We start from the raw sequence: 9,779 nt of genomic DNA, 5'->3' as shown, positions 1-9,779 counted from the left end.
CACAAAATGAGCATCCTAATAAGACTTTCATGTGAGATGGTATTAGAAGACTTCCTTTTTTTTTTTTTTTTTCTTTTGAGATGAAGTCTGGCTCTGCTGCCAAGGCTGGAGTGCAGTGGCACAATCTCGGCTCACTGCAACCTCCACCTCCCAGGTTCCAGTGATTCTCCTGCCTCGGCCTCCCGAGTGGCTGGGATTACAGGTGCCCGCCCCAACACCCATCTGATTTTTATATATTTAGGAGAGGCGAGCTTTCACCATGTTGACAAAGCTGGTCTCGAACTCCTGACATCAGGTGATCCGCCTCAGCCTCCAGAAGTGCTGGGATTACAGGCATGAGCCACCATGCCTGGCCACGAGTCCCAATAAAATTTGTATGTGAGATGGTCTTAGAAGATGGTGGCCCAATTCACACAGAAGAGGGTGGCTGTGCAGCCAAGTGAGACAGATATTTTTTCTCAGGAGCAGAAATCTTAAGGTAGGAGATGGTCACTCACTGAGTGGTTGAAGCATGCCTTGATGGAACTCTCTGGGGGTCAGATTGCACACTGTCTCCCTGAGTTGCATAAAGCACAGGACAGCCTGCCTGCACTCCAGTTTCTAGCATGTACCAACTCAGCAGAAAACATCACTATTTTGTTTGCCATTAAAATATATAGTACTTTGTTTGCCATTAAAAATTATAGTAGATAATTTTTACTATAATTATCAAGTTATAGTAACTTGATAAGGACTCAAGGACTGCTTAGGGGTAGGTAGAAAGTCTGTCATCACCAGAAGTATTTAAATGCTGGCTAGGCAAACACTCTGTGGAAATAAGTTTCACTCTTTGTGAAAGGGGTAAAATGAATCATTTTCATCCAGTAGATAAACAGCAACTTCTGTTTACTACATAAACTTTATTTTCACAGATTACTGGTGAAGCAAAATATTGATATATCTCTAAGACATTAAGCATATCACAAGACCACTTATGTTCTTTATGGGCTTTCAATTAAGAAATGATTTGAAAAATCAGGCCTTGAAAGGAGTTCTGGTGCTCCTAATTAGCATCAGAACTGTTCTGATGGGCTTAAGCCATCCTGAGAGTCCTAGCTTGCTTCCTACCCGAAGTCTCTTCTCATGAATCCTATGCTTCCAAGTCAAACATAAGGCATCACTAAGTCAAACACAAACTTCAACACTCTTAACATTTAGGTGTACATCTCATCTGAAAATCATCCAAAAGCTCAGGTCATCTACAAGAAATCTTTTCTTTGCATTTTAGTATCAAAAAATTGAAAGAAGGAAAAGAATAGGAGAAAGCCATTTATTTTCATAGGTAAGAATATAACATTGGTTTATCAGTTACATAAGTACATTTAATGCATCATCCATGCCAGGTACATAATTTTTAACCAACTAAAACACATTACAAGTGGAGAAATAGCTAAAAACATGGAAAACATATACATAACTCTTTAAAGGGTAGGGAACATGCCCTGTTCATATACATTGCTTAATCCAGCATTCCAGTCTCAGTGAGGCACCACCATCCACCCAGCTATAAAATCCAAGATCAGGAAGTCATCTATCCCTTTCCCACACCATCCAATCAGCAAGCCTCTCTTACCTCTTAAACCTCTATCAAATCCATCTGAGCGCCCAGCTTTACTGTCACGATGCTGCAGGCCACCACTGCTTTTCAAAGTTTTCATAAACTAGCCTTCTAACTGATCTTCCAAACAGAAGGCCAATCATTATTTCCTTCTACCAGATCTATTTACTACTTCGGTAAAAATAGTCCTTAGCATGCAAATTTCATCATACTACTTTTTGGCCCAACAGTTTTCAAAGCTTTCCAGAGTTCTTACAATCTGCTGTAGCTCCTATCTACTTCATCATTCCTGTCATTCACCTCATTCAGTGTCTTTTCTTCTTCCAGACACTGTACTTCCCCCATTTCCCTGACACATCCACCTTTTCAACCTCAGGGCTTTTGTACCGGCTGTTCTCTGAAGCATTCTTTTTCCTTCTATCGCACATCCTTCAGATATTAGCTCAAATGTTACTTCCACAGGATGCCTTCCTTGACCTGCATCCTGGCATCCTCCATTCCTCTCCCATACACAGAGGCCAAACTTTACTTCATAGGTTCTTGTCATACTTAACTTTGAGCAGTTAACACTGATAGAAGTGATCTGTTCATGGCTAGATGAGTCTCTTTCAATGTGATCTATCTTTAATGAGATTAGCAACTGTATGTCTTTGCCATACCAGTAGGCTTGGTGGTAAAGACAGAACCTTCACAAGCAGATATTTGGATATTTATGGAATAAATACAAATCTGTAAAAGTAAAAAAAAAAATGGGAATGGTAAATTTGGTAGTAAAAAACTCTCTTTTCTAAAAGGAGGCTAAGTCTGATTTAAAAATTTTTTCTTAGGAAAATTAAGTTGTGAAACCTTAATAAGCTTTTGAACACAAAAATGGTTCTTTGAAAACTTAATTTCATAATTTAACTACAAATCAAATTCAGAGAAACACAAGTTAAAACTCCTTTAAGTTACTCTTCATTTAAAACTTTGAAGTAGAATGTTTTAACCAAATGCATATAGATTTAACCAACCAAATCACAGAAAACCTGTTTGAGTTGTTAATTAAACCATTATAAACCACTTAACAAACAATTAAAACTCTAAAGTAAAAGATAAAATGGCTTAAAAAATCTATTTTCTGTATCACAGAGGAAAATATACAAGCCTCCTCAGAAATGAAACTAAGTTAGAATATTATATCTAAATGTATCTGCCAGGTATGAGTCTAAATAGTAGTTAGCATGTAAGCACTTATAAAAAGACATTTAAAGTTAGTAATGTATCTTTAATCAATCAGGATTTCATCTTGTGTAAAGATACTAAGTATATTTCACCCACAATGCAAACTTTTTCTTGTTAAAAATTTATTGTTTGATTAAAAAACCCATTCAAATTTTCATCTTGTGTTTCAGAACACCTACCTTATCTTGTGGGTATTCCTTTTATTTCTGAAGATATATGTACCTCTTTTAAAAGAAAGTTAAAATTTTGATTTTTAGTAGTTAGAGAAATGCGTTGTTGTTGTTTTTAACAATAAAGTATCAGGGTAAAGTATGTTCTCCTAAAACAGTACACATGATTCTTTTTATAAATATGATATATAATCAATTATTATCAAGTATGTACATTGCACACACACATCAAGCAAGATTTATACCCTGTAGTTTTCTGGTCTTGCATTCAATTTTTAAAACCAAGAAGTAATGGAATAAAGAGAATTTAAATTATGTACAAAGCAACACTCCTATTAACTCATGCCACTAGTGAAACAAAACTCTAAATAAGTAGAGAAAATGGGTTCACACATTGGAGCTCTGAAATGATCTGAGTCCTTTATCTGTGCATTTATTTTTCCTATTTAATTTGAAGTTCAAACCAAAATCCATTAAAAATGTTTATAATTATTAAAGGCCACAGTGTGACAGATTTTAGTGCAAGCAGGCATTAGCAAGCATTTTCTTTTCTCTTTAAGCTGAGCCAACTTTTGTTTTAGAATTTCTGTAATTCAACAGTATTTCCCACCAAAGCACCTGAATCTCTTCCACCTTGCAGCAAACTACTGCATGACAGATGTGCCAAAGATGTTAGTTTATGCCCACTTCCTTTGCTGAATGTGTAGTAATAGTTAGGCCTTAGCTTCCAATTTACACGATGGTATTCTCCAAAATCTTCAAAAATTTCATTTTTATATTAGAAATCAGCATGCAAGTCCAGGCATGGTGGCTTATGCCTGTAATCCCAGCATTTTGCCAGGCCGAGGCAGGTGGCTCACCTGAGGTGAGGAGTTCAAAACCAGCCTGACAAATGTGATGAAACCTGTCTCTACTAAAAATACAAAAATTAGTGGGATGTGGTGGTGGGTGCCTGTAATCTGAGCTACTTGGGAGGCTGAGGCAGGGGAATTGCTTGAAACTGGGAGGCAGAGCCTGCAGTGAGCCAAGTGTATCACTGCACACCAGCCTGGGTAACAGAGCAAGACTCCACCTCTCAAACAAGTAAAATAAATCAATCAACATGTAGTAGTCAGTGAGCACCAACCATGCAATTGTGCTAGGTACAGAAGATGGAGAAAATATTCTTGAGGTGGGAGAAACATGTTAACAGATAAATTACAGCAGACAGACTTGATAGATGGGGGTAAAAGTTATTAGGAACAGAAGGCCTAATTTTCCCTAGAAAAGGTAGTATTTGAGATGGGTCTCAACAGAAGAGTAAAGAGTAAATATTCTTTGCTGGGGGAAGGGGATGGAGACAAAACAAAAAGAACAACCCATGCAACAGCAGAAGCAGTAAAGAATTATTCAGTGTGGCAGTGATGTGGAAGACAGAGACAAGAGCCAAGACTAGCAATTTGGTTTGGAAGCAGATGAGGGTCTTTGTAAAACAAGTGAAGGAGTTTGGATTTTTCTTTTTGTAGACAACAGGGAGGCAAGAGATGTTATTAGGCAGGCAAACAACGAGAGCAGCTTTCATTTTTGAAGATGATGACTCTGGCAGCAGGGTGGAAGATTAACAGCAGTAGACAGAAACTGGTGGCAGAAAATTAACTCAAGAGGTGCTTATGACTCAATAAGGAACTCAGGTCAGAAGTGATTAAACAGCCAAAGTCAGTGACTGGAGCATGGTTTTGAGGAGAGCCTGGTGACTGGACATGGGGGTGAGAGAGACACGCATCAGGACAGCCAGCAGTAATGTTCCTGGCCTAGTAGGTTGTGTGCATAGCAATCACCTTCCAGAGGAATGGACATTACTTTCATTTTTACAAGTACTTGCAGGGTGAGGGACTTGTAGTGTGATCGAGATGACAAAAGATCACTGCTTCAGAAAAATTGTAAGTGAAAATATAGAGTTAGAGTTGTCAGTTTATAGGTTAGAGGAGAGGGCACAAAAGCACCAGAATGCACTGGGCATTCTGCAGGAACAGAACTCACTCCCAGGTATAGGACCACAAAGGTTGCTACAGGGAACAGGCATTGGGCACCTGGCAACTGACACCAATGGGATGCTTACAGTCTGTTCACTGATTTCAGAATTATAAAACAACTGTTCTCAAGTGTTGCACATATCTCTAAGGTAAGTGGGAGCCCAGACCACTTTGGGGGCAACTGTCTGCTTACTGCAGGCAGCCCTTTCTTTTCTGGAATTCAGTTTCCTCATCATCCTGCCTTCTCCCTTGCATATCTCCTGCTTGTGTAATAAAGTGGAAAGTAGGAGGGCAGAACAAGGCTCAGATCAGTGGCACTTGTTTGCTAAAAGTATACTAGACAGTTCTGGTGTGAGGCCTGGGGTCCCAGATCATAGAAATTATCACTGTCTCCTTTATTGCATCCCTGTATTATCCCCATCCCTCTCAGCCAGGGTAGCTGGCTGACATCCACTCTCTCAAGAGGACATGTATGGACAGAAGACCTGGCTCAGAAACACCGCTCTATGGAAAGGGCAGATAGTTATGTAAGAATTTTGCAAAAACTTGAGAAATTAAAATAAGGGAGACTATGAATGCAAAAACATTAGAGAGCTTGCACCCAGAAGTTTCAGACCAGACTAGGCAACGTGTTGAGACCCCGTCACTAAAAAAGAATTTAGTCAGGTGTGATGGGCCACACCTATAGTCCCAGCTACTCAGGAGGGTGAAGTGAGAGGATCTCTTGAGGCTACAGTGAGTCATAATCTTGTGCCACTGCACTCCAGCCTAGGTGACAGAGCAAGATTCTTTCTCATAGAATGTATCTATAAATTATAAATATATATGTGTGTATATATGTATATACATATGTATATATACATACTTGGCCTCCTGAGTTAGGCCAGATTACTACTATGCTCCAAAAGCTAATATAAATGCACATCAGATCTTTCTAGCGCAGCGCTGAAGAGGGTGCCACTACTCGTGCTGGGTGCTGTTTGGCATGGCCAGTGGCACAGTAAGAGGAGGAGTAGGAGTGGAGGAGTGAAGAAAGAGGAGGAGAAGAGAAGAAAAGGAGGAGGAAAGAGAAGAACTAGAAGAGAAAATGAGAAGATAGTAAGATGAGAGGAAGTGGAGCAAAAAAAAAAAAAAAAGGAGAGGAGGACAACAGGACCAGGAGAGGAGAGGAGAAAAGGGAAGCTAGGAGGAAGTAGGGAGAAAAAGAAGGAGGAGGAGAAGAAGAAAAGAATGAGGAAAAAAGGAGAAGAAGGAGTACGAGAGGAGGAGAGGATGAGAAGAAGAGGAAAGGAGGAAAAGAAGAAGAGGAGGAGGACAGGAGGAGAAGAGAAGGAGGAGTAGAGGAGATGGAGAAGGAGGAAGAGGGGACAAGAAGGAGGAGGAGAAGATGAAGAGAAAAGAGAGGAGAGGAGAATCGGGAGCAGAAGAAGGAGGAGGAGATGAAGAGGTGAAGGAGAGGAGGAGGAAAGGAGAAAGAGGAGAAGAGAAGAAGGAGGAGAAAAGAAAGGGGAGAAAGAGAAAGGAGAGGAGGAGAAAAAATAGGAATAGGAGACGAAGAGGAGAAGAAGAGGAGGAAAAGGATGAGAGAAAAAGAAAAGGAGGAGAGGAGAAGGAGTAGAAAAAGAGGAGGAGGAGAAGGAGGAAGAGAAGATGAAAGAGAAGGAGGAGATGAAAAGAATGAGGAGGAAAAGGAGAGGAGGAGGAGAGGATAAGAGGAGAAGAAAAAAAGGAGGAAGAGAAGGAGGAGAGGAGAAAGAAAAGGAGAAGGAGAGGAGGAGGAGAGAAGAGGAAAGGAGGAGGAGAAGAGAAGGAGGTGGAGAAAGGAGAAGAGAAAAGGAGGAGGAAAAGAAGAAGGAAAAGGAGGATGAGAGGAAGAGGAGAGGAAAAGGAAAAAGAGGAAGAGGAGAGAAAAAGGAAAAGGAGGAGAAGAGTAGAGGATGAGAAGAAAGAGGAAAAGGAGGATGATAGGAAGAGGAGAGAAGGAGGAGGAGAAGAGGACAGAGAGAAGTAGAGGACAAACAAGGAAAAGAATGGGGAGAAGGAGGAAAGGAGAAAAAAAGGAGGGGGAAGAGAGTAGGAGGAAGAGGAAGGGAAGAGGAGGAAAGGAGGGGGAGAGGAGGATGAGGAGAAGGAGAAAAGAGGAAGATGAGGAAGAGGAGAAGGAGGAGAGAAGAAAGAAGAGGAGAGAGGATAAAAAGGAGAGGAGGAGGAGGGAGAGGAGGAGGTGGAACAGGAGGAGAGGAGAAAGGAGGAGCAGGAGAGGAGAAGAAGGAGGAGAGAAAGGAAAAGTAAGAGAGGAAGAGGAGAATATGGATAGGAGAAGGAGGAAGAGAAAAAAGTGGAGAGGAGGAGGGAAGGAGAAGGAGGAGAGGTGAAGGAAGAGGAGAAAAGGAAGAACTGAAAAGAAGGAGAGGAAAAGGAGAGAAGGGGGAGGGGAGGAGGAGGAAGAAAAGAAAAAAGGAGGGGAGGACGAGGAAAGGAGGAGGAGACAGAAAAAGGAGAAAGAGGAGGATGAGGAGAAAAAGGAGAAGAGAGGAGACGGAAAAGAAAGGAGGAGGAGAGGAGGTGGTGGAGGGGAGTAAAAGGAGAGGAGGAGGAGGAAGGGAAAAGAAAAAGGGAAGAATGAGAAGGAGCAAGAGGAGAGGAGGAGGAGAAGAAGAAAAGGAGGTGGAGGAAAAAATGAAGAGGAGTAGGAGAAGAGAAAAACGTGGAGGAGGAGAAGAGAAGGAGGAAGAGAGAAAGGGGAAGAAGGAGAGGAGAAGGACAAGAGAAGAGGGAGAGGAGAAATGGAAAAGGAGGAGGAGAGAAGAAGGAGGGGAAAATAAGAAAAACGAGGGGAGGAGGAGAGGAGAAAAAGGTGCAGGAGGAAAAAAGAGAAGGAGTAAAAGAAGTGGAGGAAGAGAGGAGAAGAAGAGGAGAAGCAGGAGTAGGAGGAGAGCAGAGAAAGGTGAGGAGGAGAGCAGAGAAAGGTGAGGAGGAGAGCAGAGAAAGGTGAGGAGGAGAAGAAAAAAAGAGAAGAGAGGAGGAGGAATGCAGAAGTACTAAAAAGGAAAAAGAAGGAAGAGTGGAGAAGGAGGAGGAGAGGAGAAGAGAAGGAGGAGAGGGGGAGAAGTAGGAGAGTAGAATAAGGAGTAGAAGGAAGAGAAGAAGAGGAGAAGGAGGAGGAGTGAGAAGGAAGAGGAGAAGGAGGAAAAGAGAAGGAGGAGAAGAGAGGGAGGAAGAGAGGAGTAGAAAGAAAGGAATAAAAAAGAGAAGGAGGAGTGGAGAAGGAGAGGAGAAGAAGCAGAGGAGGAAGAAGAGAGAAAAAGGAGTAGAAGAGAACAAGGAGGAGGAGAGGAAAATAAGCGGAGAAAGAGGATAGGAGGAGGAGAGGAGGAAGAGGGGAAGGAGGAGAAGAGAAGAAAGAGGAGGAAGATGAGAGTAGAAGAAGGAGTAGGAGGAGAGGACAAAAGGAGGAATGAAGGAGGAAGAGGAGAGGAGGAGACAAGGAGAAAGAAAGGAGAAGGAGAAGGAAGGAGAAGGCAGAGAAGAGGACAAGGAGGAGGAGGAAAGGAGAAGGAGGAGTAGGAAAGGAGGAGGAGAAGAGGGAAAGAAGAAAGAAGGAAGAGGAGGAGAGGAAACGGAGAAAGGAAGAGGAAGAGGAGAGAAGAAAGGAGAAAAAAGGAAAGGAGGAGAGAAGATGGAGGAGATGAGTAGGAGTAAAAGATCAGTAGGAGTAGAAGAAGTGGAGGACAAGGAGAGGAGAATGAGGAGAAGAGAAGAAAGGAGAAGTAGAGGGGAAGGAGGAGGAGAAGAGGAGAAAAAGGAGAGGAGAAGGAGCAGGACAGGAGGAGGAGAAAGAAAGAAAAGCAGGAGAGTAGAAGCAAGAGGAGAAAAGGAGGGAAAAAGGAGGAGGAGTGGATGAGGAAGAGGAGACGAGGAGAGTAGAAAAAGAACAAAAGGAGGAGGAGAGGAAAAAGGGGAGGAGAGGATAAGGAGGAGGAGGAGAGGAGAAGTAAAAGGAAGAGGAAGAGGAGAGAAGAAGGAAGAGGATAAAAGGAGGAGGAGGAAAATAAGGAGAGGAGGAGAAGGAGGAGAGGAGGAAGAGTAAAAGATGAATAGGAGGAGGAGAAGATGTTTAGAAGGAAAAGGAGGAGAGCAGAATAAGGAGGAGAAGAGGAGGAAAAGAGGAAAAGGAGATGGAAAGGAGGAGAAGGAGGAGATGAGGAGGAAAAAAGAAGGAGAGGAGAAAATGGAGGAGAGGGGGAGGAGGAAAATTATAAAAAGGCTGAGAGGAAAAGGAGGAGGGGGGAGGAGTAAAAGATTAGTAGTAGGAGAGGTGGAGGAGGAGGAGAGGAGAATGAGGAAGAGAGAAGGAGGAGAAGCGGAGAGGAGAAGGAGGAGCAGAGGAGGAGGAGAGTAAAAGGAGAAGGAGGAGAAGCAGAGACGAGAAGGAGGAGCAGAGGAGGAGGAGAGTAAAAGGAGAAGAGGAAAAGGAGGAGAAGGAGATGAGAAGGAGGAGGAGGAAATTGAGAGGCTGAGTGGAGGAGGAGAGGAGAAACAAGAAGGAAGAGGAGTGGAGGAGGAGAAGGATAAGAGGAGGAAGGGGAGAAAAATAAGGAGAAGGGGAAGAGGAGGATGGGAGAAGGAAAATGGGGAGGACTAGGAAGAGAAGTGGAGGAGGAGGAGAGGAAAAGAAGGAGAAGAGGAAAAATGGAGTGGAGGAGAAGAAGAAAGAGAGGAGGAAGACATGAGGAGAAGAAGAGATGGAGGAGGAGCAGGAGGAAACTAGAAGGAGTA

Source organism: Pongo abelii, chromosome 20, assembly GCF_028885655.2.
Source record: "Pongo abelii isolate AG06213 chromosome 20, NHGRI_mPonAbe1-v2.0_pri, whole genome shotgun sequence".
NCBI lineage: Eukaryota > Metazoa > Chordata > Mammalia > Primates > Hominidae > Pongo > Pongo abelii.
This window is presented reverse-complemented; position numbering follows the sequence as displayed.